This window comes from Camellia sinensis, chromosome 5 (genome assembly GCF_055761805.1).
Source record: "Camellia sinensis isolate YWXY chromosome 5, ASM5576180v1, whole genome shotgun sequence".
Classification (NCBI taxonomy): domain Eukaryota; kingdom Viridiplantae; phylum Streptophyta; class Magnoliopsida; order Ericales; family Theaceae; genus Camellia; species Camellia sinensis.
In genome coordinates, this window is record NC_138965.1 from 216,328,082 (window position 1) to 216,336,793 (window position 8,712).

The window sequence follows — 8,712 nt, forward strand, 5'->3', positions numbered from 1 at the left end:
CATATAAATAAATAAATATATAAAAGACGACTGTATGGTAGATTTATCACTTTAAAAATAAAAAAATCACCAAAATTATTATTATTAAGGCTGATAGTACAGTTTGTCCCAGTGAATGGATCGGACTGGTCCAAACTCCTCAAGCCCAAGTCCAAATGATCGAGCCCACCGAATAACCTGCAAACAAGTTCAACGGGAAACGGGTTAGTCCCCTAGTGAACCCTCTGACGAGCAAGTTATGAAAAGAAGTAGAGTATAGAGGGAGAGATTAGAGATAGAGAGCTTAACCTTCTTATTGTCTTCAACGTTTGCTTATATCCTTTGGTAATCATTTCGCTGTCCCTTCCGACCTGCCCTCCTCGCCGAAAGTCTATGCTGTAGCTTACCTTGTTCAGGATAAGGGGGTCCTGTTCCGACGGAGAGGTGTTGTCATAATAAATGCTGTGATAGGCCGCATTAATGGTGATGTGCCATGGCAATAACTTTGCAGATCTTTGTCTGCTGATGTGGCTCGCCCTTCACCTGCCACGTGCGCCAATGTCATTGGCTCTTTGTGCCATGCTGGGTTCCAGCAGTTTTGGACGCCCCCAGTTGGGTTATGTACTGGACTTCAAGTGATGGATTTGGATTGTTTATAATGGGCTATGGCCTTTATGGACTTAGCCACGTCAAAGGCCTTGTTTAGGAAGTAGGTTATTTTAATTAGTTATTTGACTTCGTAATTATTTTAACTTGACTAAAATAGTTATGCTTAGAAAAATAATTAATTTTTTTTATATAATTAATTTGATAATTATAAAAAAAAAATTATAAATTAAACGTCATATTTTATCTTATTAATTATTTTAATTTATTTTACCAGCTATTTTAATTCAACTCTCATCTCAAACACTTTCAAATTTTGCAAAAATGTCAACAGTTTCGTAACCTACAAGTGTTGGACCGAATAAACAGAAACCGACCGAATCAATAATAATGTAATATCTAAACCGACCTATAAAACCCCAATCCTCTCTTATACTCAGACGAGATCTACTTTCTCATACAGCCAATTTGTCTCTGTTTTGTGGTTCCATATTTTCACTTTTCAAGTTGGACCGCCCTTAATCTCCCCGTGTCAACTGTCTCTCACTCTCTCGAAACTCTTACCCTAAGCCCTTGAAGGTCGACTCAAATTCAGCGATTGAACCATCGAAGGTCGATTCAAATTCAGCCCTTGAAACTCCCTCCTCGCTAATGGTAATCTCTCTTTCTATATACACCTATTGTATCCCTCTCTCTCTCTCTCTCTATCTGGATTAATCAACGTTCCGTGAGTTATTTATTTATTTATTTTACTTCAATTATGTTTGGTATACGTAGTTTATTTCAAATTTGGATAATTGTTAAACCAAAATTTAAACTTTATGAGAAAATTGATGTCAATTTATCGTTTATTTCATGTGTTGTAGTTCGGTTTTCGTACCAACTCTAATGACAATATCAAAGATTTTAATTTTAAATCTGTTTCATGTAGACGAGACATTGCTCTTAGGGGAATAAAATCCATAATAGATATGTATATATATATATAGTTGCATGTAATTGTTTTGGTATATTAATGTGTATTGAAAAGTTAGGTTTTGTCCACAGAATTTTGCATAAATCATCTACTCATGGGAAGAGATTTAACTGAATCGTTGCAGTTAATGCAGGTTCAGCTGTTGTGGATTGTTGTCGTGTTGTAAGTTCATCAAACCAACATGGAGGTCAGTGTCCAATTTGCAAAACTTATTATGATATAGTTTTCTGCCTACCTATGTGTTATTCTTTTTTTACTTATACAAGATTTGTTTTACTACATAATTGTTCCTTGGAAATATTTGTGATAAAGTTTCCTATTTCCCAAGAAGCTTATTATAGGTCTTTTTATGATTTCCCTTCTTTTCAAACATCAAACATTATTCATCCAACATCAAACATGCAACGTCAGGATTATTCATCAAACATCAACCACTAAACATTAAGATTATTCATCAAACATCAAACACAAATTCTGAACCATTAAACATTAGGATTATTCATCAGATATCATCCATCAAACATCAAATTTATAAGTAACATCATCAAAATAACATCATCATCAAAACAACATCAAACATCACACTACCATCATCAAAAACAACACCACAATAACGATTAAACAATTTTTTAAATAACGATTAAACATCAAAATAAAACATTATTCTCCAACACTAAACATTATTCTTCAACATCAAACATTATTCATCAACCATTATTATTCATCAAACATTATCAATTCTCTTTAATTCTTTGAATCTTCGTTATTGAAAATCCATAACCACAGCTTGAAACCAACAACAAAACGAAAATGCAGAAGTGGTTTCCAGTCGGCGGGGCGAGGAAATCGGTAACAACCGCATCCATTGACGTCTTCATTGTCGTCGTCTTCATCATCGTCTCTTTTGGCCGATTGGAACTCATACGCATCGTCAAAACCTTCGGAACAGAGCACCGCCTTGGGGGTTTTTGATCTTGATCTCGAATCTGCTGTTAGGTCTGCTAATTCGATTTCTTATCGTGTTCTTTGTCCTGCTATTAATAATCAAACTCATATTCATACTTTTGTAGCATTGTGCACGAGTGTTTTGTTTTTGACGATTAATCTGCTCGAAACCCTAGTTTTGTTGATATTCATGACTATTGACTCCAAAGCTTCGTGCTTTTGAATCTGATCGATGTTTTTTTGGAACGTAATTCTATACTGTTTTGAATTCTAGGGTTTATTTATGTAAATTTGTTGTGTTTAATTTGCATCGATTGTTCTTTGTTGATGATTAATGTTGTGATGTTTGATGTTGTTTTGATGATGATGTTCTGATGTAAAAAAAGGACTAAATGGTTTATAAGAAAACACTCAGGACTAGATGGTGTAACATTTTTCAATATGGAACCTATGAGTAATATTTCCCTATTTTAATTCAACTCTCTCCTCCAACACTTCTAAATTGCAAAAATGTCAACGGTTTCGTAACCTGCAAGTGTTGGACTGAATAAAAAGAAACTGACCGAATCACTAATAATGTAGTATCTAAACCGACCTATAAAACCCCAATCCTCTCTTATACTCAGACGAGATCTACTTTCTCATACAGCCAATTTGTCTCTGTTTTGTGTTCCATATTTTCACTTTTCAAGTTGGACCCCCCTTAATCTCCCTGTGTCAACTGTCTCTCACTCTCTCGAAACCCTTACCCTAAGCCCTCGAAGGTCGATTCAAATTCAGCCCTTGAAACTCCCTCCTCGCTAATGGTAATCTCTCTCTCTATATACACCTATTGTATCCCTCTCTCTCTCTCTCTATCTGGATTAATCAACGTTCCGTGAGTTATTTATTTATTTTTTTTACTTCAATTATGTTTGGTATACGTAGTTTATTTCTAATTTGGATAATTGTTAAACCAAAATTTGAACTTTATGGGAAAATTGATGTCAATTTATCGTTTATTTCATGTGTTGTAGTTCGATTTTCGTACCAACTCTAGTGACAATATCAAAGATTTTAATTTTAAATATGTTTCATGTAGACGAGACATTGCTCTTAGGGGAATAAAATCCATAATAGATGTGTATATATATATATATAGTTGCATGTAATTGTTTTGGTATATTAATGTGTATTGAAAAGTTAGGTTTTGTCCACAGAATTTTGCATAAATCATCTACTCATGGGAAAAGATTTAATTGAATCGTTGCAGTTAATGCAGGTTCAGCTGTTGTGGATTGTTGTCGTGTTGTAAGTTCATCAAACCAACATGGAGGTCAGTGTCCAATTTGCAAAACTTATTATGATATAGTTTTCTGCCTACCTATGTGTTATTCTTTTTTTACTTATACAAGATTTGTTTTACTACATAATTGTTCCTTGGAAATATTTGTGATAAAGTTTCCTATTTCCCAAGAAGCTTATTATAGGTCTTTTTATGATTTCCCTTCTTTTCAAACATCAAACATTATTCATCCAAAATCAAACATGCAACGTCAGGATTATTCATCAAACATCAACCACTAAACATTAAGATTATTCATCAAACATCAAACACAAATTCTGAACCATTAAACATTAGGATTATTCATCAGACATCATCCATCAAACATCAAATTTATAAGTAACATCATCAAAATAACATCATCATCAAAACAACATCAAACATCACACTACCATCATCAAAAACAACACCACAATAACGATTAAACAATTTTTTAAATAACGATTAAACATCAAAATAAAACATTATTCTCCAACACTAAACATTATTCTTCAACATCAAACATTATTCATCAACCATTATTATTCATCAAACATTATCAATTCTCTTTAATTCTTTGAATCTTCGTTATTGAAAATCCATAACCACAGCTTGAAACCAACAACAAAACGAAAATGCAGAAGTGGTTTCCAGTCGGCGGGGCGAGGAATATCGGCAACAACCGCATCCATTGACGTCTTTATTGTCGTCGTCTTCATCATCGTCTCTTTTGGCCGATTGGAACTCATACGCATCGTCAAAACCTTCGGAACAGAGCACCGCCTTGGGGGTTTTTGATCTTGATCTCGAATCTGCTGTTAGGTCTGCCAATTCGATTTCTTATCGTGTTCTTTGTCCTGCTATTAATAATCAAACTCATATTCATACTTTTGTAACATTGTGCACGAGTGCTTTGGTTTTGACGATTAATCTGCTCGAAACCCTAGTTTTGTTGATATTCATGACTATTGACTCCAAAGCTTCGTGCTTTTGAATCTGATCGATGTTTTTTTGGAACGTAGTTCTATACTGTTTTGAATTCTAGGGTTTATTTATGTAAATTTGTTGTGTTTAATTTGCATCGATTGTTCTTTGTTGATGATTAATGTTGTGATGTTTGATGTTGTTTTGATGATGATGTTCTGATGTAAAAAAAGGACTAAATGGTTTATAAGAAAACACTCAGGACTAGATGGTGTAACATTTTTCAATATGGAACCTATGAGTAATATTTCCCTATTTTAATTCAACTCTCTCCTCCAACACCTCTAAATTGCAAAAATGTCAACGGTTTCGTAACCTGCAAGTGTTGGACTGAATAAAAAGAAACTGACCGAATCACTAATAATGTAGTATCTAAACCGACCTATAAAACCCCAATCCTCTCTTATACTCAGACGAGATCTACTTTCTCATACAGCCAATTTGTCTCTGTTTTGTGTTCCATATTTTCACTTTTCAAGTTGGACCCCCCTTAATCTCCCTGTGTCAACTGTCTCTCACTCTCTCGAAACCCTTACCCTAAGCCCTCGAAGGTCGATTCAAATTCAGCCCTTGAAACTCCCTCCTCGCTAATGGTAATCTCTCTCTCTATATACACCTATTGTATCCCTCTCTCTCTCTCTCTATCTGGATTAATCAACGTTCCGTGAGTTATTTATTTATTTTTTTTACTTCAATTATGTTTGGTATACGTAGTTTATTTCTAATTTGGATAATTGTTAAACCAAAATTTGAACTTTATGGGAAAATTGATGTCAATTTATCGTTTATTTCATGTGTTGTAGTTCGATTTTCGTACCAACTCTAGTGACAATATCAAAGATTTTAATTTTAAATATGTTTCATGTAGACGAGACATTGCTCTTAGGGGAATAAAATCCATAATAGATGTGTATATATATATATAGTTGCATGTAATTGTTTTGGTATATTAATGTGTATTGAAAAGTTAGGTTTTGTCCACAGAATTTTGCATAAATCATCTACTCATGGGAAGAGATTTAATTGAATCGTTGCAGTTAATGCAGGTTCAGCTGTTGTGGATTGTTGTCGTGTTGTAAGTTCATCAAACCAACATGGAGGTCAGTGTCCAATTTGCAAAACTTATTATGATATAGTTTTCTGCCTACCTATGTGTTATTCTTTTTTTACTTATACAAGATTTGTTTTACTACATAATTGTTCCTTGGAAATATTTGTGATAAAGTTTCCTATTTCCCAAGAAGCTTATTATAGGTCTTTTTATGATTTCCCTTCTTTTCAAACATCAAACATTATTCATCCAACATCAAACATGCAACGTCAGGATTATTCATCAAACATCAACCACTAAACATTAAGATTATTCATCAAACATCAAACACAAATTCTGAACCATTAAACATTAGGATTATTCATCAGACATCATCCATCAAACATCAAATTTATAAGTAACATCATCAAAATAACATCATCATCAAAACAACATCAAACATCACACTATCATCATCAAAAACAACACCACAATAACGATTAAATAATTTTTTAAATAACGATTAAACATCAAAATAAAACATTATTCTCCAACACTAAACATTATTCTTCAACATCAAACATTATTCATCAACCATTATTATTCATCAAACATTATCAATTCTCTTTAATTCTTTGAATCTTCGTTATTGAAAATCCATAACCACAGCTTGAAACCAACAACAAAACGAAAATGCAGAAGTGGTTTCCAGTCGGCGGGGCGAGGAAATCGGTAACAACCGCATCCATTGACGTCTTCATTGTCGTCGTCTTCATCATCGTCTCTTTTGGCCGATTGGAACTCATACGCATCGTCAAAACCTTCGGAACAGAGCACCGCCTTGGGGGTTTTTGATCTTGATCTCGAATCTGCTGTTAGGTCTGCTAATTCGATTTCTTATCGTGTTCTTTGTCCTGCTATTAATAATCAAACTCATATTCATACTTTTGTAGCATTGTGCACGAGTGCTTTGGTTTTGACGATTAATCTGCTCGAAACCCTAGTTTTGTTGATATTCATGACTATTGACTCCAAAGCTTCGTGCTTTTGAATCTGATCGATGTTTTTTTGGAACGTAGTTCTATACTGTTTTGAATTCTAGGGTTTATTTATGTAAATTTGTTGTGTTTAATTTGCATCGATTGTTCTTTGTTGATGATTAATGTTGTGATGTTTGATGTTGTTTTGATGATGATGTTCTGATGTAAAAAAAGGACTAAATGGTTTATAAGAAAACACTCAGGACTAGATGGTGTAACATTTTTCAATATGGAACCTATGAGTAATATTTCCCTATTTTAATTCAACTCTCTCCTCCAACACCTCTAAATTGCAAAAATGTCAACGGTTTCGTAACCTGCAAGTGTTGGACTGAATAAAAAGAAACTGACCGAATCACTAATAATGTAGTATCTAAACCGACCTATAAAACCCCAATCCTCTCTTATACTCAGACGAGATCTACTTTCTCATACAGCCAATTTGTCTCTGTTTTGTGTTCCATATTTTCACTTTTCAAGTTGGACCCCCCTTAATCTCCCTGTGTCAACTGTCTCTCACTCTCTCGAAACCCTTACCCTAAGCCCTCGAAGGTCGATTCAAATTCAGCCCTTGAAACTCCCTCCTCGCTAATGGTAATCTCTCTCTCTATATACACCTATTGTATCCCTCTCTCTCTCTCTCTATCTGGATTAATCAACGTTCCGTGAGTTATTTATTTATTTTTTTTACTTCAATTATGTTTGGTATACGTAGTTTATTTCTAATTTGGATAATTGTTAAACCAAAATTTGAACTTTATGAGAAAATTGATGTCAATTTATCGTTTATTTCATGTGTTGTAGTTCGATTTTCGTACCAACTCTAGTGACAATATCAAAGATTTTAATTTTAAATATGTTTCATGTAGACGAGACATTGCTCTTAGGGGAATAAAATCCATAATAGATGTGTATATATATATATATAGTTGCATGTAATTGTTTTGGTATATTAATGTGTATTGAAAAGTTAGGTTTTGTCCACAGAATTTTGCATAAATCATCTACTCATGGGAAGAGATTTAATTGAATCGTTGCAGTTAATGCAGGTTCAGCTGTTGTGGATTGTTGTCGTGTTGTAAGTTCATCAAACCAACATGGAGGTCAGTGTCCAATTTGCAAAACTTATTATGATATAGTTTTCTGCCTACCTATGTGTTATTCTTTTTTTACTTATACAAGATTTGTTTTACTACATAATTGTTCCTTGGAAATATTTGTGATAAAGTTTCCTATTTCCCAAGAAGCTTATTATAGGTCTTTTTATGATTTCCCTTCTTTTCAAACATCAAACATTATTCATCCAACATCAAACATGCAACGTCAGGATTATTCATCAAACATCAACCACTAAACATTAAGATTATTCATCAAACATCAAACACAAATTCTGAACCATTAAACATTAGGATTATTCATCAGACATCATCCATCAAACATCAAATTTATAAGTAACATCATCAAAATAACATCATCATCAAAACAACATCAAACATCACACTATCATCATCAAAAACAACACCACAATAACGATTAAATAATTTTTTAAATAACGATTAAACATCAAAATAAAACATTATTCTCCAACACTAAACATTATTCTTCAACATCAAACATTATTCATCAACCATTATTATTCATCAAACATTATCAATTCTCTTTAATTCTTTGAATCTTCGTTATTGAAAATCCATAACCACAGCTTGAAACCAACAACAAAACGAAAATGCAGAAGTGGTTTTCAGTCGGCGGGGCGAGGAATATCGGCAATAACCGCATCCATTGACGTCTTCATTGTCGTCGTCTTCATCATCGTCTCTTTTGGCCGATTGGAACTCATACGCATCGT